Source organism: Panthera tigris, chromosome B1 (assembly GCF_018350195.1).
Source record: "Panthera tigris isolate Pti1 chromosome B1, P.tigris_Pti1_mat1.1, whole genome shotgun sequence".
Classification (NCBI taxonomy): domain Eukaryota; kingdom Metazoa; phylum Chordata; class Mammalia; order Carnivora; family Felidae; genus Panthera; species Panthera tigris.
In genome coordinates, this window is record NC_056663.1 from 7,625,698 (window position 1) to 7,650,418 (window position 24,721).

Here is a 24,721-nt window from a genome sequence, read left to right on the forward strand (position 1 = left end):
AATCCACCCCTACTGCCAATTACAATAATGCTCATGGTGTTAGAGTGTGATAAAATGTGGATTTCAGCCTATATAAAAAAGCTGTGCTCAACTGCGTGCGTTCTGTTAGATATACACGTGTGCATGAAGACAGAAATCAAGTCAAAAGTAAAAGACTGGAAAAGATATACTATGCAAGTCCTAATCACAAGAAAACCAAAAAGTCCATTAAAAGTGGGTAAAGGATAAGGCACTGCAAAAAATAACATATACAAGTTGACAATCAGGTCATGAAAACATTTTCAACATCTCCTGTCTTCGGAGAAATGCCGATTAAAACTATAGTTAAGATAGGACTACCAACTTTCTGAATGATTAAAATCAAAGTAGACAATATCTAGTCTCAGTGAGGATGTGGGGGTAACACTAAGTCCTATGCACTGTTGCTGGGAATATAACATGGTACGACTTCAGAAAACAGTTTCAGAGTTTCTTACAACGTTCCACAGGCACTGCCACATGACTCGGCAAAGACAGTCCTAGGTAGTTAATGAAAAAAACTGAAAACCTATGTCCACACAAAGACTTGCACATAATGTTCTTAAAAGCGATTTTTTTTCAAAGAGCCCAAACCGAACACAACCCAAATATCTATCAAGAGGTGAGTGAATAAGCAAATCGTAAATCCATACAATGGGTCACTCCTGAGCACGGGAAAAAGAAAAACGCGCTGTGCACACAGCAACGTGTGCGTGAACCTCAAAAGCTTTATGGTGAGTGATAGGAGCCAGACAAAAGCTATATTCATTTACGTTAACTTCTACAGCAGCCAAAGCAGATCAGTGATTGCGGAGGGCGGTGGGGGGTGGCGAAGAGTAGCAAAGGGCACCAGTGATCTTTCTGGGGACTGGTGATGCTTACACTGGTTTCGCATTTGTCAGAAGTCACTGAACTCTATGCTTGAAATGAGTGTGCTTCATTATAGGTGAAATTTTCCTCTGTAAAGCCAATTTTCTAAATGCTAATTTTACACCATTTACTCTCTTTTGTAAACCAGTGATTCTCAAACTTGAATCAATTAACACCTGACCAAAAAAAAAAAGGCGGGGGGGAGGGGTTATATCCATGAATCTAGGAAAACACTGATACACCAAATTTTGGCTGTAAGTCAAATAAGTCGATCATTTATGACAATAGAAACTAAATTGTTTATTAACGTTGTTAATTCAAGGTTGTAGTGACTGGAATCCTCTAAAACATCCCCCAAATCTGACAATGTAGGAGAAATTACAGACTATATTCATCTCAATAAATGTCAACACCATAATTTTCTAAAGATACTCTTCAAACACGCAAACTTACAATGTTTGAGGGCATATACCAGTGTTTTGTTTGGGTTCTAAAATTTATGGGGTCTTGGGGCACCTGGGTGGCTCAGTCGGTTGAGCGTCCGACATTGGCTCAGGTCATGATCTCACAGCTCATAGGTTCAAGCTCTGCGTCGGGCTCTGTGCTGGCAGTTCAGAGCCTGAAGCCTGCTTTGGATTCTGTGTCTCCCTCTCTCTCTGCCCCTAACCCACTGGCATTCCGTCTCTGTCTCTCTCAAAAATAAATAAGCATTAAAAAACTTTTTAATTTATGGGGTTTTGTTTGAAATTAACCAGCTCAATAAAAGTAAACAGAAAAAATAAAATTAATTTCCTATAAATGCTTTCAGATACCCTTTCAGCCAGGCAATAAAACCATCACATTTATTTTCCCTCCATTTATAATTTTGTAGCTGTCATTTACACCTCTAGGCATCTTTACAAATCGTGTAACAAACTGCCTCATACTGACTATGTTAGCTATACAGTGTAGTCCCACTGTTTAGACTGCTGCCTCAACCAAACCCTCCGTGTATATGCTTAAAAACAATAGTGCTAAAAATAAATTATTGCTCAAACCCTCATCTTATGCTCAGAGGTCACAATCAAGCATAAAATTCCAAAGCAAATATTAAAACCTGTTTTTAAGAAATTACCATCTCTCAGTCCCATTTAATCTCACATGTGTTTCTTGACTGCTCTCATGATGAGGGCACGACTGCCCAAACACCTGCCGTCCTAGGCACTGCGCTGAGCGCTGACCCTTCAGAGCACAGTAAGGTGCTTCCATTCTGAGTTCCAATAGCAACGCTGACTCCCGGGCCGTGGGGCACTGGCTGACCCTTCTGCCTTTACCCCGTCGTCTCCTGCCGCGTGAGAGCCTCGCAGGTCACCTTTCCACCTCTAAGCCCCCATCCCCTTGGTGGTGAATCCCTCTGATTTACTGAATTTGGTTGTTTATGACAGCTCTCAGGAATTACTCAAATGTACGGACCCTCACTGTACAGAAAAAAAAGTTACTCTCAAATATTAAAGTCTGCCCTGTTACCCACCCTCTGCTTTTCCTTCTGTCGTGCCAAAGCCATGAAGATTTGGATTTCTAAAACCATTGTCAGAGGAAACAGAAGACTCAGAGAAATCAGAATTTTTTGCATCCCCATTTAAATACCAATTAACTAAAGAGAAATATAAGGTATATGTATTACCTATGAACAAAATATAAAACATGAAATACATTTAATTCAAGGAATAAAATAGGATTGGAATAAACTCAAATTCCTGATTTCTAGTACTCTTTAACAGAATATCCCCAGTTCTCCCCCTTTTTCGTCTGGCAAATCAGTAAACCACAGTGAAAATTTTATAATACTCTAAGTTTTATAAAATATAATAAGCAAATCCAAAGTTGATCTTGGAGAGCGGATGTGCTAAACGCACTGAAAAAAAGTACCGTCTTGCTGATTTAATAAAATGAAGTTCAGAATCACATTGATTCATTAGAGCACATATTGTCAAGGGTTTTTTTTTTTTTTTAATTTTTTGATGAGGTAAAATGACATGTAACATTTTATTAGTTTCAGGTGTACCACATAGTGACTCGGCCTTCATACACATTGTAAATAATCACGGTAAGTCTACTTACCATCTGTCACCGGAGAGTTAACTTTTAGGATCTACTGTCTTGACAACTTTGAGATGTGCTCCATGTTACTGACTCTAGTCACCATGGTATACATTATACACCTATGACTTAGTCATTTGTAACTGAAGTTTATACCTCTTATTTTTAATGTTTGCTTATTTTTGAAGGAGAGAGAGAGAGACAGAGCGGGAGCAGGGTTGGGGCGGAGAGAGAGGGAGACACAGAATCCCAAGCAGGCCCCAGGCTCTGAGCTGTCAGCACAGAGCCCAACGCGGGACTCAAACTCATGAGCTATGAGATGGTGACCTGGACCAAAGTCAGATGCTTAACCGACTGAGCCACCCAGGTGCCCCTAAAGTTTGTACCTCTCGACCCTCTTCACCTTTTTCATCCATTCTCAAACCCCTCCCTCTCTGGCAACCAGCACTGTGTTCCCTGTATCTATGATATTTGTATTGCTTGTTTTATTCTTTGTTTTGTTTTTTAGATTCCATATATAAGTTTGGCATTTGTTTTTTCTCTGACGTATTTTACTTACTATTGTTCCCCTAAGGTCTATCTGTGTTGGTGCAAATGGCAAGATCTCCTTTCTTTTGATTGAGTAGTATTCCAGTGTGTGTGTGTGTGTGTGTGTGTGTGTGTGTGTGTGTACAACTTCTTTATCCATTCATCCATTGATGGACACTTAGTTTGCTTCCAAATTTTGGGTATTATAAATAACGCTGCAATGAATAGAAGGGTGAATGCTGCAATGAATGTATCTTTCCAATTTATGTTTTTGTTTTCTTCAAATAAACACACAAAAGTGGAATTGCTGGATCATATAACAGTTCTATTTTTTTAATGCTTATTTATTTATTTTGAGAGAGAGAGAGAGAGAGAGACAGAGACAGAGACAGAGAATGAATGAATCCCAAGCAGGATCCACGCTGTCAGCACAGAGCCCAATGTGAGGCCCAATCTCACTATGGCAAGATCAGGACCTGAGCCGATATCAGGAGTCAGATGCTTAACCAACTGAGGCACCCAGACATCGGCTAGTAATTCTATTTTTAATTTTTTTTAGTAACTTCCATAGTGGTTTCACCAATTTATATTTACACCAACAGCGCACGAGGGTCCTTTCTTCTGTACATCCCCATTAACACTTGTTGATTCTTGTCATTTTGATAACAGCCACTCTAATTGGTGTGAGGTAACGTTCATAGTGGTTCTGACCTGATGATGAGTGATGCTGAACACATCTTCACATGCCTGTTAGCCATCTGTATGTCTTCTTTGGAAAATGTCTATTCAGGGTCTCTGCCCATTTTTAAATCAAATTGCTTCATTTTTTTATACTGAGTTTTATGAGTTTTTTTAATATATTTTGAATACTAACCCCTTATCTGATATATATGAAAATATGAGAATATTTTCTCCCATTCAGTAGACTGCCATTTTATTTTATTAATGCTTGCTGTTTCCTTTGCTGTGCAAAAGCTTTTTAGTTTGATGGAGTCCCACTTGCTTTTTTCCCCCTTTTCTTGCCTTTCCTTGTGAAGTCAGATACTTAAATTCATTGCCAAGAAGAACGTCAAGTAGCTTAACCACCTCTGTTTACTTCTAGGAGTTATATGGCTTCAGGTCTTACATTCAAGTATTTCATCCATTTTCAGTTAATTTTTGTGTATGGTGTAAGTAGTGGTCTACTCTTTGTGGTTTATTCTTTGGCACATGGCTCATCAGTTTTCCCCACACCATTTATTGAAAAGATGGTCTTTCTCCCACTGTGTATTTTTACCTCTTTTGTTGTAAATAAATTGACCATATATGCATGGGTTTATTTCTGGGTTCTCTGTTCTGTTCCACTGATTTATGTATCTGCTTTTATGCCATCACTAAACTCTTCTGGTTCCTAGGTTTTGTAATAAGGTTTGAAAACAATGAAAATGATGACTCCAGACGCAACTGTTCTTCCTTTTTAAGGCTGCTTTGGCTATTTGGGGTCTTTTGTGGTTCCATATGAATTTTAGAATTGTTTTTGTTCAATATCTGTGAAAATGTCATTGGAATTTTGATAGAGATTACATTGAATCTGTATATTATTTTGGATCACTTGGACAGCATAACAATATTAATTCTTCCAATCCATAAATTAGCTTTCCATTTTTCTGTGTCTTATTCAATTTCTTTAATTAATGACTTATAGTTTTCAGTGTATGGGTCTTTCACCTCCTTGGTTACATTTATTCCCAAGTATTTTACTCTTTTTGATGCAATTGTACATGGGATTGTTTTCTCAATTTCCCTTTCTGACAGTTCATTGTTACTATATCGAAACAAAACCGGGTTTTATGTACTGATTTTTGTATCCTGCCACTTTACTGAATTTATCAGTTCTAACAGATTCTTTTTGTGGAGTCTTCAGGTTTTTCTATGTATGAAATCATGTCATCTGTAAATAGTAACAGTTTTACAAGTTCTTCCACTCCACTTTGAACGCCTTTTATTTCTTGTTCTTGCCTGACTGGTCTGGCAAGAACATCCAGTAGCATGTTGAATAAAAGTGGGGAGAGTGGGTATCCTTGCCTTGTTCCTGATTATTACAAGGAAGGCTTTCAACTTTTCACTTTTGAGCAGGACATTAGCTATGGGCTTGTCACATATGGCTTTTGTTATGTTGAAGTATGTTCCTTCTATACCCACGTTGTTGACTGTTTATCATAAATGAATGTTGAATTCTGTCAAATGTTTTTTTGAGATATCCATTGAGATAATCATATAATTTTTATCCTTCATTTCGTTAATGTGGTGTATCACACTGATTGACTTGCAGATGTTGAATCATCCTTGCACTCCTGGAATAAATTCTACTGGATCATAGCGGATGAGCCTTTTAATGTATTCTTAAATTTCATTTGAAGTTTCTGGTTGAGGATTTTTTCATCTATGTCCATCTGAAATATTGGCCTATAAGTTTTTTTTCTTTGTGATGTCTTTAAAAGAAGGATCTCAGCTCCCTATAGCCATTTGGGTCTCCTGGATGTAAGTCCCATTGGTTTTCTAAGCCAGATATTGAGGCTAATCTCCCCAATGCAGATCCCAATATCTGGAGGCCTGGTGTGGGGCACAAGCCCCGCCCTCCTCCAGGAGAAACTCCAGATTGTGAGATCCCTCCTGCTTATGGGTTGCCCCACCAGGAGTGGGGTTTTTACCAAGACCACATCTCTTCTTCTCCTACCCTTTGAAATTGTAGCCCTTTAATCCTTTGCTGTGGAGGAATAGTGTAGTTACCTTTCCATTCCTTTTTAGAGGGAATTGTTCCATAGACATAGCTGTAGATTTGGTGTGTCCATGAAAGGTGAGTTCAGGATTTCCCAGCAAAATAAAAAAAATAAAAAATAAATTCCACGAATGCCTCTCCATCACTGCTTGTATCTCAATTTGTAATTGAGTCACTAAAGTGCTTATGTCATTAGCATTCTTAGGACACTATGCCCATTGAGAGCAGGGCTCATGTTAACCCCACTCTGTATCCTAGCGGAGGACAAAGATCTCAGCAGCCAGCAGGTACTTGAGGGTATTTCATGAATTAATGTTAAAATATACATAAGAAATCTAGGAAATATATAAAAGAATATTACAAGCTCTTGGGATATGGAAGATAATCTAACAAGACATAAAACCAGAAAAAAATAAAGAAAAAAATTTAATAGTATAAAAACTTCAAGCATTCAGTCAAGTAAAACTATCATAAATTTAAAAGATAAACACAAAATTAACAAAAACTGCTTGCTAAATTGTATTAGGCAAGGAATTACTATCCATAATACAATTGGAACCATAAATAAATGATAAAAGAAGACAAGCAATTAAATAGTAAAATAATGGAAGGATCTGAACACATATGTCACAGAAAATAAACATGAATACCTAGTGATACATGCAAATATGGTCTATCTCACTCAGAATCAAAGAAATTTACATTAGAAGGTATCTTTCATTCTATATCCACAATTAAGATTCAGGATGTATGGGGTTTCCAAGACTACAGGACAACAAAACCATTATCCACTTTTAGTGGAGTTAAAAATGGAAATAGCTTTTAGAGGAGGCAATTAATCAAAATATTAAAATTATAAATGTGCATTTTCTTTGATCTGGCAATTCTATTTTAGAAATCTACAGAAATCCTAACTTATATACACTCAAGGGCAAAATTTATACTGTAGCATTTTTTGTAAATAATAAAAAGGAATTAACCTTAATGCCCCTAAATTAAAGACATTACTTTACATATCTAATACAGGTATATGCAGCCTTTTAATACAAATGTGTGTTTCTATATATGTAACGCTATGAAAAATCTTAATGAAAAAACAAATAAAAAACAAGCTACAGAACAGCTTGCAAAGTGTGACCCAATTCACGTTATAAAAATATACAAATGTGCCTTACACACACAAATGGACATAATACTCTGCATGACACATAGTACTTAAAACATTTGTTTAGGGGCATTTCTTAGGGTCAATCGGTTGAGTGATCAACTCTTGATTTTGACTCAGGTCATGATCCCAGGGTCGAGGGATCAAGCCCTACATCAGGCTCCACACAGACCATGGAGAACAAACTGAGGGTTGTTGGTTGCTGGAGGGGTTGTGGGTGAGGGGATGGGCTAAACGGGTAAGCGGCATTAGGGAGGACACTTGTTGGGATGAGCACTGGGTGCTATATGTAGGGGATGAATCACTGAATTCTACTCCTGAAATCATTACTGCACTATATGCTAACTAACTTGGATATAAATTTTAAAATCAATCAATCAATCAATCAATCAATCATGTAAAGCACTAAGTCCAGAGCAAACCCATGCTAAATAAATAAGCTAATCTTTATAATGAAAAACTGCATCTACACTTACAAATGCCACTTAGATCAAAACCTGACATCAAATAATATAATTGATTTGGTCAGCAAGGTGACTCTGAATCAACCAATTTAATTTTTAAAATGTTAATAAATTACTTATATATATTTGACCTCAAGTGAATAGATAACACAGTGTCTGGGTTTCATCTTTTTGTACCTCAGCCTTGCCCTCAATCCCTTTATCTTTTAAAATAAATATTTAAATAAATCTTAAATATTTTAAAAATTTTTTAGCTTATTTATTTATTTTTTGAGAGAGAGAGAGAGCAAGCAGGGGAAGAGCAGAGACAGAGGGAGAGAGAGAATCCCAAGCACCGTCTGCACTGCCAGCACAGAGCTGATGTGGGGCTTGAACTCATGAACTGTAAGAAAGATCATGACATGAACCAAAATCAAGAGTCAGATGCTTAACTGAGTGAGCCATCCAGGTGCCCCAAGACAGAATAATTTTTAATAGGAAAATTTTTTATTTGACTATTAAAATTATTTTGAACATAACTATCAATAACTGATTTGCATGTAAATAGACTAAAATGCTCCAATCAAAACACACACAACGGACGAATGGATGAAAAAACAAGACCCATCCGTATGCTGCCTACAGGAGACTCATCTTAGACCTAAAGAAACCTGCAGATTGAAAGTGAAGCAATGGAGAACCATCTATCATGCAAGTCGATGTGAAAAGAAAGCCAGAGTAGAAATACTTATATTGGACAAAGTAGACTTTAAAACAAAGGCTGTAGCAAGAGATAAAGAAGGACAAAGGACACTATGTAATATTAAAAGGAATATCCAACAGGAGGATATGACAATTACAAATATTTATGCACCCAACATGAAAGCACTCAAATATACAAAACAGTTAATAACATAAAGGAACTAATTGATAGTAATACAACAATAGTAGGAGACTTTAACAGCCCACTTATCCTCATGAACAGATCATCCAAAGAAATGGTGACTTTGAATGACACATTGGACAAGATGAATTTAATAGACTTTTTCATAACTTTCCATCCTAAAGCAGCAGAATACACATTCTTTTCAAGTACACATGGAACATTCTCCAGAAGGGGTCACATTTTAGGCCACAAAACAAAGCCAACAGTATGAAACTAGAAATCAACCACAAGAAAAAATCTGGAAAGATCACAAGTACATGGAGGTTAAGTAACATGCTACTAAACAATGAGTCAATCAAGAAATCCAAGAAGACATCAAAAATTCCGTAAAAACAAATGAAAATGAAAACACAATGATCCAAAACCTTTGGGATGCAGCAAAAGTGGTTCTAAGAGGGAAGTTTACAGCAATAAAGCCTAACCTCAAAAGCAAGAAAAATCTCAAATAAACAACCTAACATGACACCTATAGGAGCCAGAAAAAGAAGAACAAAACCCAAACCCACTAAAAAAAGGAAGTAATATAAATCAGAGCAGAAATAAATGATATAGAACCAAAAAAAAAAAAAAAAAACAGAACAGATCAATGAAACCAAGAGCTGGTTCTTTGAAAAGATCAACATAATTGATAAACGTCTAGCAACACTCATTGAAAAGTAAGAGAGAGGACCCAAATAAACCAAATTATTAATGAAAGAGGAGAAATAACAACCAACACTACAGAAATATAAACAATTGCAACAGAATAGTATGAAAATATACATGCCAACAAACTGGACAACTTAGAAGAAATAGATAAATTCCTAGAAACATATAACCTACCAAAACTAAAGCAGGAAGAAACAGAAAATTTGAACAGATCGCCCACAATGAAACTGAATCCAGAATCAAGCCTCTCCAACAACAGAAGTCCAGGACAAGACAGCTTCAAAGGCAATTTCTACCAAAAATTTAAAGAAGAGTTAATATCTAGTCTTCTAAAACTAGTCCAGAAAATACAAGAGGAAGGAAAACTTGCAAATTCATTTAAGAGGCCAGTATCACCCTGATGCCAAAACCAGATTAAGACACTACCAAAAAAAAAAAAAAAAAAAGAGAGAGAGAGAGAGAGAGAGAGAACACTACAGGCCATGATATCTCATGAATATAGATGTAAAAATCCTCAACAAAATATTAGGAACCCAAATCCAACAATATATTAAAAACATCATACACCACAATCAAGTGGATTTATTCCTGGGATGCAAGGGTGGTTTGATATTTGCAAAACAATCAACGTGATACATCACACCAATAAGAGAAAGGACACAAACTGTATGATCATTTCAATATACGCAAAAAAAAAATCATTTGACAAGTACAACATCCATTCATGACAAAAATCCTCTGCAAAGCAGACCTAGACGGAACATATCTTAAAATAAAGGTCTTAAATGAAAAACCCATAGCCAACATCATATTCAATGGTAAAAAACTGAGAGCTTTTCCCCATAAGGTCTGGAACAAAACAAGGATGTCCACTCTCACCACTTGTATTCAACATAGTACTGGAAGCCTTAGCAACAGCAATCAGACAGCATAAAGAAATAAAAGGCATCTAAATTGGTAAGGAAGAGGTAAAACTCTCACTAGTTCCAGATGATATGATACCATATAAAGAAAACCCTAAAGATTCCACCAAAAAACTACTAGAACTGAAAAATGAATTCAGTAAAGTTGCAGGATACAAAATCAATGTACAGAAATCTGTTGCATTCCTATACACTAATAATGAAGCAGCAGAAAGTGAAATTAAGAAAACAATTCCAGTGACACTGCACCAAAAATAATAAAATATATAGGAATAAAGTTAACCAAAGAGGTGAAAGATCATGTTCTAGAAACTATAAAACACTGATCAAACAAATTCAAGATGATGCAAAGGAATGTAAAGACATTTCATGCTCCTGGGTTAGAACAAATATTGTTAAAATGTCTATACAACCCAAAGCAATTTACAGATTTAATGCAATCCTTATCAAAATACCAATAGCATTTTTCACAGAACTAGAACAAACAAGTCTAAAATTCGTATGGAACCACAAACGACTTTGAATAGCTAAAGCAATCTTGAGAAGGAAAAACAAACCTGGTGGTATCACAATTCCAGATTTCAAGTTATATTACAAAACAGTAATAATTAAAGCAGTATGGTACTGGCACAAAAAAAGACAATAGATCAATGGAATAGAACCCAGAAATAATCCATGATTATATGATCATTTAATCTTCAACAAAGGAGCAATGAATATACAACGGGAAAAAGACAGCCTCTTCGACAAATGGTGTTGGGGAAATTGGACAGCCACATGCAAAAGAAATGGCAGCACTTTATTTCACCATACACAAAAACTCAAAATGGATTAAAGACCTAAATGTGAGACCTGAAACCATACAAATCCTTGAAGAGAGCATAGGCAATAATCTCCCTGACATCTGCTGTAGCAACATTTTTCTAGATATATATATCTCCTGAGGCAAGGGAAATAAAAGCAAAAACAAACTATTGGGACTACATCAAAATAGAAAGTTTCTTCATAGCAAAGGAAATAATCAACAAAATCAACAATACTAAAAGGCAATCTATAGAATGAGAGAACATTGCAAATGATAGATCTGATAAAGGGTTAGCATCCAAAATATATAAAGAACTGATACAACCCAATACCCGAAAAACAAATAACCCAATTATGAAATGGGAAGAAGAAATTCATAGACATTTCTCCAAAGAAGACATACAGACGGCCAAGAGACACACAAAAAAATGGTCAACATCACTCATCATCAGGAATATGAAAATGAAAACTACAATGAGATATCACCTCACACCTGTCAGAATGGCTAAAATCAAAAACACAAGAAACAACAAGTTTGGCAAGGATGTGGAGAAAAATGAACCCTCTTGCACTGTTGGTGGGAATGCCATTTGGTATAGCCATTGTGGAAACCAGTATGGAGAGGTCTCAAAAAGTTAAAAATAGAACTACCCTATGACCAAGGAATTACACTACTGGGTACTTACCCAATGAATACAAGGACACTAATTCAAAGAGATACATGTACCCCTATGTTTATAGCAGCATTACTTACAACAGTCAAACTATGGAAGCAGTCCATGTGTCCATCAATAGATGAATGGATAAAAAAGAGGAGACGGATGATAGTGGATGGATAGACAGACAGACACACACACACACACACACACACACACACACAGAATATTATTCAGCCATAAAAAAGAACAAAACCTTGCCATTTGCAACAACATGGATAGAACTAGAGAGTATAATGTTAAGTGAAATAAGTCAAAGAAAATAACTTATGATTTCATTCATACGTGGAATTTAAGAAACAAATGAGCAAAGAAAAAGAGAGAGAGACACACACACACACACACAAAGTAAGAACCAGACTTCTAACTATAAAGAACAAACAGATGGTTGCCAGAGGGGAAGTGGGTGGGGGGATGGGGGAGAAGTAGGGGGTGGGATTAAAGAATATACTCATCATGATGAAAAAAATAAAATAGAAAAAAAAAGTTTGAAAATGTTGCACTTAAAAATATCACCCTTGTTTATGATTGCCAATTGATAGTATGTGCAAAAAAGTCTAAATTAGGTCTGTCACACCTTATAGATTAGAGTTAGAATTCAGAGTGCATTCTGAGGAAGACCCAACGTTCTTCGAGCAAATACAACTGATGTCACTCGGCTGCTGCAATGTCAGAAAAATAACAAAGAATCCGGGAAAAAAAGAATAGACAAGCTCATGTAGTAATCTTCATGTCTACAATTTCATTCCTAGGGTATTCAGAATTGTGAATGATTTTGTAATCTGTATTCCTCCTGACGGAAAATCTGCTATCCAAATTAAGAGACTTTTTTCTCTTTCAAATCAGCATAGCTACATTTAATAGAATTACGCTGTCCCAGCCGATTTACATTGCTGCCACACAAGTTAAAAATACCAAATAAAAAGCCAGTAAATATGCCTTCCCCAAATAAAGAGAGGCCACTCTTCACCAATTTATATGGCAATTAAATAGTTCACTAATTTTAAAGCTATTTCAGTTAACAACATCATATACTCCTTGTATGTGTCCATTAACTATAATGTAAGTCTACCAGATGGAAAAAGTCAGAATAAAATTCAGTTGGAAGTGAAAACTCATTTTGTAAAAAACTACAAATGAGTGGATACATATTTTGGACTAGAACTTCAGTACCGTGGTTTTAAACAGAAACAACAGGAAAAAGGATCTAGGCTTTGTGCAGGAAACATTACATGCTTTTATTTTACAATTATCTACTTCAGACTTCATAGGCAGAAAAACCTATATAGTTTGGTAGTCACAGCTTTTCCCCTAAGCACAAATGGAACTATAGGGTCCCGTGCCAGGCTACGTACATTGTTTCTGGGAAAATGTACACATGCCATAAAGATCCCATGCCAGTTAAGATACCAACACAGCAACACAGATACAAACAAGGTCAGATTAATGATGTTGCTCGAGTCCACTTATTATTTTATAATGCTATTAATTAAACCACATGACTGCTATCAGTTTGATCAGCAAAATTGAAAATGCCTAGTGGACTAGCATTTACAAAATACACAAGAGGTTTTAGAACCAGAGGAATCCTGGAAACAACATACATGACTTCTGACATGTTTCCATCAAACTATGTAAAGGATTCAAATATGTTTGGGAACATAATAATCACAACAATCTGAAATGACAATTCCTTTGAACAATCTAACAGAAAACATTTACCTGCAGGTTTAGGGAAAGATATATTGTTACTTTGTGAGAAAAACTGCTCTTGTGGTTTTTCAAACATTTTACTGAGGCAGAAATGAAGCATGATATATTTTAATAATAAAAATAATAACATTTTCACATGAGCAATAAAAATGTTCATAGAAATTATTATACTCTAAAATCTCTATTGTTTATAATTTATTGATATTTTTAAAAAGCTGTTCAGCTGCAAAAATAATCATGAAAATTAAAAGGAATGCCTGTAACATTTTTTTGGTACCTGCTCTTAACTATATTGATACAATCAGGGTTACTGGAATAGAAGCTAAAAAGCCAGATTGAATTCTGGTTAGAATTAACCACAGCCACTAACATACAAGAGTTTGACACACATTAAGAAATAATGGTTTGTACTAAGTGATCTCCAAGACCCTTCAAACTCTAGAAAGGAAATGTTGATGTAAACTGCCCATTTTAAAAAAAAAATCTGAATGCTCAAATCCTGGCTTCTGGCTAAATTGCTTAATTATAGCAATCTAATAATGTTGGTTTCTAAATGATGAACATCCTTTTAGCAGTATTTCCTGATGGGAAATTAATGTTAAATGTGTATAAATTGCTATTAATTCACATGTTAGGGATAATACTAATGATGACTCACTTATAATAAGCTTTCATCTCTTAAAAAACTTTTTGGATTGCTTATTTTAACATAAGTCCACTTTAGAGACTTACTTTCATGATAATAATAAATAGCACAAAATAACAGATTTAAAATTATGTACAAATGTCTTCTTCAGAATATCTGGTAATAAAGTGCCAAAAAACAAGCTACAAGCTGTTTGTGGCCTAAGATATGCAAAGAATTAATTTTTGTGCTGGCATATACTGTAATTAGAAATGGTTCTGTGCATCATGATTAAACCAGTAACTATGGTAACGAAAGCAGAAAAGCACAGTGCAAAAGAAGAAAGCCTGAATAAGCCAATGATAAGCTGGTTTTTATCTGTTTATTTTTAAAGTCTTTGTAATAAGGAGATCTATAAAATGCATATTAATTTTATTCCAATTCCTATCATTCATTGACAATAGATTAAAACTTATTATTTCTTAAACATACACACACACACACACACACACACACACACACACAGCATCAGTCAGAACAGACTCAGATTATTTCCGCATTTAGAAAGCAAGCATACAATTCTTTAAAAACATTATCGGGGGGACACTATTACAATCTGTGCACATCGTCCTTGCTTTCACAGGGCTGTATGGAGACAATGACAGAGCAGAAAATTCAAGTAAGAAATTCAGTTTTTGGAGTCAGCCGTTTTGCCACAATGTGAGAGCAAAACCACCTGTTTGTTAGCTGTATAAGGCAACACGTTCACAAGAGTAGGCCACGAACGTGAATAGAATGGGCAAACACAGCAATACGTTTCCTAATGACGTGTCCAGCCGTCCCCCACGGCAGTCTGTCGGGGGACAGAGATACAGATGCCTCAGTCCCTGAGACCTGGAATCTTTGGGCTCCATGTACATTTTTTGGTCTCAAAACCATGATGGAACAGGAAGTCTGTTTAGAACAGTCCCAAAGGAGACCAGCAATCAAAACTGATGAGAGATGGGGCGCCTGGGTGGCTCAGTCGGTTAAGCGGCCGACTTCGGCTCAGGCCATGATGTCGCGGTCCGTGAGTTCGAGCCCTGCGTCAGGCTCTGTGCTGACAGCTCAGAGCCTGGAGCCTGTTTCAGATTCTGTGTCTCCCTCTCTCTGACCCTCCCCTGTTCATGCTCTGTCTCTCCCTGTCTCAAAAATAAATTAATGTTAAAAAAAAAAATTTTTAACTGATGAGAGGTATAAAAAGTAAGCCATCTGAGAAGACATGGGTTTTTTTTAAATCATGTATTGAGACTAGAAAAGAGGACAGTATGTGAGTGTGAACAGCAATTATCTCTTTGTGGAAGACTGAACAAGGTGGAATAACATAAATTTCAGGAAAACTAATTTATGAAATCACCTCTTATTGTCTACTTATAAAAAACTGAATATATCACAAAATAAACTGTAGAACCAAACAGAATTTTAAAAAGACAGAAAAACGTCACGTTCTTGTTTAGCACAACAAGAGCTCACTAAACATTCTCCTCAAATGTTTGAATGTTATAATTCTGTAATGGAACTTCTACATAAAAACTTGAAAACCTTTTACACATCTTACGTCACCATGAAGTAAACTAAGAAGTTAAATTATTTCAAAGATGGAAAAATGAGTCTCAACGAAGACAAGGTACCAAAGACTACTTCAAGATTAAGTAAACCTTTATAAAAAAACGAACACCAATTAGTGAATGTTAATATCATTTTCCCATTCATTCATTCATTGTGCCAACCACTAGTAAGGATGTGCCAAGTGGAAGAACCATGCTGGGTTCTGGAAAACAACTGTGAATAAAAGGGACAAAGTTCCTTCCTCATGTGGTTTCCATTCTTGTGAGGGATACAGATGGTGAATCAGCAAATAAATAGATTACACAGTAATTCAGGTTTTGGAAAGAGCTCTGGAGTAAATAAATGGGTGATGTGACAAAGATTAACTGTCCAAAGCCTGCTTGGCTCGTCGATCAGGGAAGACCCATTTGAAGGAGAGGAGGTGGGAGCCCACAGGGACCAGTGATGTGATGAACAGCATGCCAAGAATAGGGAACAGCAAGTCCGAATGTGCAGGGACGGAAAGACGGGAGCACAGGCAGAACACGTGGGCAAAGGGACATACAAAACTGCAGGGGCGGGCAGGGGATAGAGAATGGGGACCTGTGAGGGGCTGGGGTTGTAAATCTAGTGATTAGCCCAACAAATTAAAATGTTTTTCCCCCTTTGGGAATGATTTTTTTTTAAGGTGTCTGTAAGACAAACCAAATATGCTCACTCACCCAGAACTTCTAGCCAACTTCCTGTGAGGAAGCCAAGATTAAAGGTTGCTGCTGTTGTGGAAACAGATCAGGAGAGCAGGCAAAATCCCCTCAGGGCATGTATCTGAAAGGGCTTCTTGAATGGTGAAAGGGAGAGCATGCGCCTTCTCTCCCACTTTCTCCAGGCCTCAGGCTCTTAACCATCCTCTCCCTTCAAATCAATCAGATACCGGAAAAGGAGCCAGGAATTTTCTTCCTCACTTTCAAACACTTGCAAGATAGTCTTAAAAGAAAAACTAGCTGACACCTTCTCAATCACTCAGAGTACTTTTCTTTTTCAATTCTTTTTAGTTTGTTTTGTTTTCCACTTGAACATTCAGCATTAGAAACTCTTCATGTGATTTCTCACAGCAGCCACTAGAGGGAAGACTTCTACTGAAGAAAGTCATTTAACAGTATCTTCATTGGTTTCATAAATCTGAAGAACTCAAAAATAATGATGTCTCCAAGATGAAATATTACAAAAGCATCTCCTAGATCCCATATGTATTTTCACATTAGTCCTAATAATAATTAGCATTTGTGCTATAATATATATTCTGCAAGTGCTTTTACATTCATTGCCTCATTTGCTTCTCCGAATGATTGGCTAGCGGAGCAGGTATTATGACCGCTCAGCTAAAATAAAAAATGCCATTGATTTAACTAAAGATACCCAAGACTTTAACTGCACAATCAATGTTAGAACTGAGGTCTGAGTATTTTTTTTAAGTACGTTATATTAACTCCCCACCACTCTTTTTAGGAACACTGAAAACTTTATGTTCCCAGTCTTCTCATCTCATTCTGAAGTTTTAGCAAGGCAGGTGGAACAGAGCAGACACTGTATATTACTTAATGTGGATGAGTTAACATAGGAATGAAACATGAGTGAATGAAGTTCTACTCTTTTTCTCCGCGACAGTATGTGCCAATAGCGTACCAAGCAATAGGGCACCTGTTGACTTTCCATCCCATTTCCGGGTCAGCAGTTGAGGAGGACACTTGAGGATACTACTGGCAGCTTAGTAAGCCCTATGAGGAAGGGCAGAACTTTGTAATCTTTTCTCCAATATTATGGAATCCTCCTGTCATGGACAGGATGTTCGCATCCCCCCAAAATTCATAAGTTGAAATGCTAACCGTCAGTGTGATGGTGGGACCTTTAAAAGGAGATTCGTTTGTGAGGGTGGAGCCCTCATAAGTAAGATTAGTGCCCTTTAATTTATTTGTAAATGTTTATTATTTTGAGAGACAGAGTGTGCACGTGCTTGAGGGGTGGGGCAGAGAGAGAGGGAGGGAGAGAGAGAATCCTAACCAGGCTCCACACTGTCAGTGCAGAGCCAGACAAGGAGCTCAATCCCACGAACTGTGAGATCATGACCTGAGCCAAAATCAAGAATCAGACGCTCAACCGACTGAGCCACCCAGGTGCCTCTTAATGCCCTCTTAAGAAGTGCCCTCTTAAGAAGAGACACAGAGGGATGAGTTTTCTCTTTGCCATGTGAGGACACAACAAGGAGACTGCCATCTGCGAATCACGAGAAGGGTCCTTACCAAGGACCCAACCCTGCTGGAACCCTGAGCTCACACTTCCAGCCTCCAGAACTGTGAGAAATAAGTCTATGTTCTTAAAGCCACCAGTCTATCATATTTTGCTATGGCAACCCAAACCGACCAATCCACCTCATTTTGTCCCCCCTTCTCCACTGTTTGACTCTAGACCATTTAAATTAGGAAATTCTGGTTACTCCACTAAATCTTAGGTAAAGTATTATTATAACTCGAATACAGAAATAAATCACACATGGGTTAATATAACCACAGAGAAAATCAGAAACAACTAACTAGAAGGGAGGAAAATTTTAACTGTGGTTCTACTCTTTCCTTTTGCAGGAATCTTGAAGCATTTGCCATAAAGTTATGCTATAAGCCTATGCCCATCCAGTAAGATAAAAATAGTGGTACTGTTACTAATAATAACAACAATAATTACCACCAATAAATAGTTATGAGAGTAAATAAAGTTTAAGTGTTGAAAATAAGTGATACTTCCTGGGAAAGACCACATGCTTTTACTGCTGGGCCAAGAAGTCTGCATTTGGTGCCCTGGTGTATGTAGAAATGGGAGGTGAGGACAAAAACCCACCCACCTCCTCTTCTACAGCTAACCTCCTTTCCATACAACTCAAGAAACCATTCCTAAAATGAATAGCTAACCCAACCCAAACTTTCACATAATCCCAATATATCATAAAATATTTTCCAAAGTAATAGCTAGAAACTATTAGAAACTTACCAATGGGTGATGTGATTAAAGTGACATCAAGGTTCTTTTTTACGCTTTTCTATAATTTCTGATTTGTTTAAAATTAAACATGAATTCCGGAAATTTTTTTAAAAAGTCAAGTAACAGAAATTTCATACTAACCCTAAAGATAATCTTAGCTATGTCTGGCATATATTTTGTATTTAAAAAAAAAAAAAAAGGTTGAGTTTTTTAAAAATTCAAGAAGCCAAATAATGCAGTGCTATTAGCCTGAATCAAGTACCTACTATTTACTCCCTTTTTCTTCTTATCAAGAGCTGACCTTAGGAAAGATTCCTTGGAAGCAGCAGAAAAACAAGGGCGTCTTCTCTGGCCCAGCCTTCCAATCCTTCAAGTCCTTCCCCAATTTGACTCTAAGCGCATGAAGAAGATAAAAAGGAACTGATAGGCATCACAGTATCTGTTCATTCTGCACATTTAGTACATTCCTTGAACAGGTGGTTATCCCAAAACAGCTGGTTTAAAAACTAACTGATAATCTGCATTAAGTTTTTTGGATGACAATCCATGAAACAGAAAAAGCACCTATAGCTTTGTGAGTTCACGTATCATATTTCCAGTGATTTTTTTTAAAAAATCCATGAGGGAAAGGAGACAAAGTTTTAGTAATCAGATGTGTGCAAGCACCACTGAATCACAAATGATTTTGTAAAGAAAAAGTGTAAGAACTCCCTCAGAATATCTTGAAACACACAATGTTCACCATTAAGAAAAGTAATTCATTTAATAACAAATTATGAGTGGGGGGAGATTCAATACACTTTAACAGAGTTAACATATTTGCTTTCTACAGTACTATGATATTTTAAAAGATCTATCACCCATCCAAACACAAACACCTATCTATATCATTAGAAAAGAATAAAAATTATATTAGATGTGAGTCTAGAGTCCCTGTGAAATTTAATAAATGATTATGTTTATTCAATTTTTTATTCACATCATTTTATAACTTTATAAATTAAATATAAGTGCCATTGATTCCTAAAGGCAAAAAAAAAAATTCAAGCACATAACAATATCTCCCATATAAATAAAAGGTAATTTTGAAATATGAAAACAGGACTGTAATACTTGAGGATTATTCCTGACTTTCAACAAAATCCAAACACTCCAGGTTCAACCACAGGTTTCCAGAAAAGAATTGCAAAATAATTTCTGGTCACTGGAATGTGTTTCAGGAATTTAAAAAAAACAAAGCCTCTGGAGAGCTTTTAGATATAACTTTACTCTCAGAAAAACCTGGGACAGTATGCTATCGTCAACAGATTTGGCAATGCCTTAAAAAGAACTATTTGTCCTATGCCTGAGTGATTAGGTGTGAGAGGGCAGTTAGGGTCCTCGCTTTAATTTAAACAAAAAAATGTTATCTTAATAAAAGTATTTTAAGTGCCTTATCACCTTAAATTATTAATAGCAAGCCCCCTATTACTACACACAAAAAAATTACCAACCATAAATCCAACTATGTTTATTTCCAAAGTATCAAAAATATTTAGCATTGTCAGAAAGTTGAGTTCTCAAAATGGAAATATCTACCAGGGGCTTGAATAATCTTGAAGTAAAAAACATGGTATCTGCAAGGCTTTTTTTTTTTTTTTTTTTCCATTCCTATGAAAGGTCCGAAAGGCTTTCTGATAATTTCAGGCTTCTGTTACAGTAAATGTCACCCACTCCTAAAAGCCCCTAGAAAAGAGGTTTTCTTCTCCGCAACCTAAAAGTTGATACTCTTAAATGCAAAATGCTGCTATGTGATTAGAAACCTTCATCTCTCATCCTGCCTACTGAACTCACCATGGGACAAAACACATCACTTTCTCAAGATGATTATGTAACAAGCCATTTTCTTTATAAACAGCCTATTTGCCTGGAATTTCAGTAGGGAAAATGAGTAGAAGAACCATACATTATGGATTCTTTGCTGTGTAGATACGCACAGTACTGGAAACAGAGGCGAAACAGTAGGAACAGGTATTGACACCTGTCATTTCCACGTCATCAGGTCACGAACAGGCAAAACAGATAGGCTTCAAGAAAGAAGAGGAAGAGCCCTGGTCTGGGCACCAGACATTTCTGGACAGATATCTGTCCTCTACCACTGACTGGCCCATCTGCAATGGAAGATGACTGAAACAATGAGAGATCAGGCATTTAAGGCACCTGTAATACACATAGTTAGTAAGCACCAGCCAATGACAAATATGAATGAATTGTAACAATTTTCTGAAAAAAAAAAAAGGTTCTATCCCAGAATTATATAGCTTTGTGTAAGTCAAAGCTTCTTCGTATTTATATTACTGTAATGGCAAATTTTATTTGTCATCTTGGAGGATGCTTTTGGATAATATTAACATTTTGATCTGTGATCACTGGGGGCACCTGGGTGGCTCGGTCAGTTGAGCACCCAACTCCTGGTTTTGGCTCAGGTCACGATCTCATGGTTTTAGAGTTCGAGCCCCACATCAGACTCTGCGTTGATGGTGCAGAATCTACTTGGGATTCTCTTCCTCTCTCCCTTGCTCTCTGCCCCTCTCCTGCTTACACTCTCTCTCTCCCTCTCAAAATAAAAACATTTAAAAAATAAATAAATTGGGAAAATGAAAATTAAATAGTGATCTCTGGGTAGCCAACAGCCCTCCATTTGTGAAGGCCTGAAAAGAAAAGGACTAGGCTCCCTAAGCAAGAAGGATTTTCCTAGCAGACACGGCCTTCAGACTTCATCTGTACCATAGGCTCTCCTGGGTCCCTGGATTGCCTGCAGTGCAGATTTGGGACTTGCCAGGCTCCATAAAACATAAGCTAATTCTCCATAATAAACCCTTTGTGTGTGTGTGTATATGTATATACACATATATATACGTAGGACACATATATGTATATAACATACGTATGTATAGATCCTCTCAGTCTGTTTCTCCAGAGAACCCTAATACAGATTTGGTACTGAAAGTGGTTCTAGAAGAACAAATTCTTCAAGAGGACTCTTTTGAAATGGTTCTAGAGCTTCTGGAATTGGCTTTCTAATCTAATTAGATTTTTTTTTTTAATGTTTATTTTTTGAGAAGGGAGAGTGTGAGAGAGAGAATGGGGGAGGGGCAGAAAGAGACACAGAATCCGAAGAAGGTTTCAGGCTCCGAGCTGTCACCACAGACCCCGACACAGGGCTTGAACTCGCGAACCGTGAGATCATGACCGGAGCTGAAGTCAGACGCTTAACCGACTGAGCCACCCAGGTGCCCATCTACTCTACTTATATTTAAAGGCACTAATGACTGTATTTCCAGTGGCAAGTGGATGTATTCTCTGGAACAAGTCAGCCCCTTTCCCCCAGCCACTCCTGCCACTGCCTAATGAACTAATGAACAGGTAGCCTCGGTGACACGGCTGTAGGTTCCGCATGGGGCTCAGTGACATGGACTTTCACTCACCAAGGCTGACCTCGCTGCGGCACTGTGAAGTGTCCGATCTGTCAGCAGCATAAACCAATAGTGTGTACCCAACCTAACACCATTTCCTGGAGTGATGAGCCAGCCAGCTACTCGATGGCAGGTTGATTCCTTTGGACCACAGGCATCATGGAAGGAGCAGCATTTCATCTTACTGGAATACATATTTACTCTATATAGGGATTTACCTCCTTTGTGTGTAACACTTCTGCGCAAACCGCCACCTGTGAACCTATAAAATGCCTTATTCACCGTCACAGTTTTCCACACACCACGCTTCCGACAAAGAGATACAGTTCATAGCGATGAAGTGTGGCAATGGGGCCATGCTCATGGAATTGGCGACTCTTACCACGTTCTCCACCGTCTTGAAGCAGCTGGCTTGACAGGACAGCGGCACGTCTCTTGAAGACTCAGTCACAGACACAGTGCCAAGTAGGTGGCAAACCCTGGCAGAGCCGGGCCAAGGTTCTCCAGGAGGCTGCATGTGCTTTGAATCGGCATCCGTTATTTGGATCTCTCTCATAATCAGGGTTCATGGGTCTGGAAACTAAAGGGTGGAAACAGGAGAGGCACCACTCTCTGCTACCCCCGGGGATGCGCTAACAATTTCTGCTTCCTGTCTCTCTGACCATATGCATCATTGGCCTGGAGGTCTCAGTTCCAAAGGAAGGAATGCTTGCACCAGGAGACACAACGATTCTGCTGGACGGGAAGATAAAACTGTCACCCAGCCGTCTTCCATTCCTCACGGCTCAGATCCGCAGGTGGGGAAGCGAGTTAACCGCGCTCACCGGGGCGACTGACCCTGATTATAAGAGTTAAATAATGGGAAGAATCTGCTTTCATCAAAGACTATTACATACTTTTTAAGCATCTACAACCCTAAATTTTATGTAATAAAGAAGGATATCAAAGGGCAGGGAAATTTTATTCGACATCAAACTGTTCCCAGAATTCTATAGTTTTTGCAGCTGAAAAGTCTATAAATACACTATGTTGGAACCTTTGCTGTATCCTGACAATTTTCCACAGAGAAGCATTCTAAGAGAATAATAATTTGTGCACTAGATGTGAAAATGGCTCAGGAAATAGCATTTTCAGAAACCTAAATTATATCCATTTTAAGATATGCAGTACAAAGATTGGGAAGAGAGAACTTTTCTTGCCATAACAGGGGCAGCCAAATGCTTGCAAAGCAAGGCATGCAAGATGTTTCCCTTAATTGTCATCACTCTTAGGTAATACAGCATTATGGCTTTCTTTAGTGTGGCACGCCATACGACTTTGAGGCCTGACACATACGATGCATGGCATATATTGGTGGTACCAAGGTGACTCTTAAAAGGGGGTCAACCAGTTGGTTAACAACTGTTTTGTACTTTTTGTAGTCGTGATAAACGCTGGCAGCAATGAAAGCCGGGTGACAGAAATCCACACTGCTGACTTTCCTTAGTTCTTCCTCCTGGCCGACTACGTGCCTTCGCTCCTCCTAGAGAGTCAGGAGGGTCTAGGGCTGCACTGTCTGACAAGATTGTCTCTAATCACACGATGGCTATTTAAATTTTAATTTTAAATAATTAAAATAAAATTTAAAACGGCATTTGATCAGGGGCACTGGCCACATTTCAACTGCTCAACAGCCACTCGCGTCTAAGGCTCAGGGTTAGGACAGACCATTTTCATTGTCTCAGAAAGTTCGACCGGACAGCCTTCTCCAGGGGCCAAGTGTATATATGGTCCCTGCAGCCAGACTGCCCCAGTTCAAATCCTCATTCAAACACTGAAGAGCTGCATACGCTGAAGCACGTTTGTTTCCTCACCTTTCTAGGCCCCAATCTCCCCATCTGGAAAATGAGGACAACAGTACACAGAAAAGTATAATAAAAATGTACACAAAGCGCCCAGAACGATGACGAGAGATTACAAACACCACACTAAGTGCTACCTTTTATTTTCTCACATAAAGAGTCGAGGAGAGTCCTAGGGGGTCTGAAGATTCGTGCATCTGACATGATGAGCCAGGCGGTCATCTCTGGAGAGAGACAGAAATCACCATTTGCGTTCTCCCCTCAAACATTAAAGAAGGTGACACATGTCTATCTTCTGAGAGCAGGGCCAGCTTCCTACGTAAGCCTATTAAGGCGTCTGTGGTTATCCATGCTATTCAGCCTTTGTAGTACAACTATGTCCCAGTCAAGGGCCTCAGATCCCTCTATCTCCTTGGGTCTTACACATACTTTGGACGTTAGCCATTTTCCGCTTAACTGAGTAAGAGTACCCCCTTATCTCAGCAGGCAGCCACTGAACAAAAGAGAGATCGTCAGGAACTGAAGGAACTCACCAGCAGTACAGAGAAAGCCACGCAGGGAGCTGGGAGGGC

General features: G+C 37.8%; 1 protein-coding gene across 1 annotated transcript in view; it reads right to left on the minus strand.

Annotated features, from left to right (window-relative positions):
* The window catches only part of GPM6A (glycoprotein M6A), a 350,302-nt gene that overhangs the window by 276,382 nt on the left and 49,199 nt on the right, over positions 1 to 24,721 (minus strand). The gene's annotated exons all lie outside the window — the stretch shown is intronic.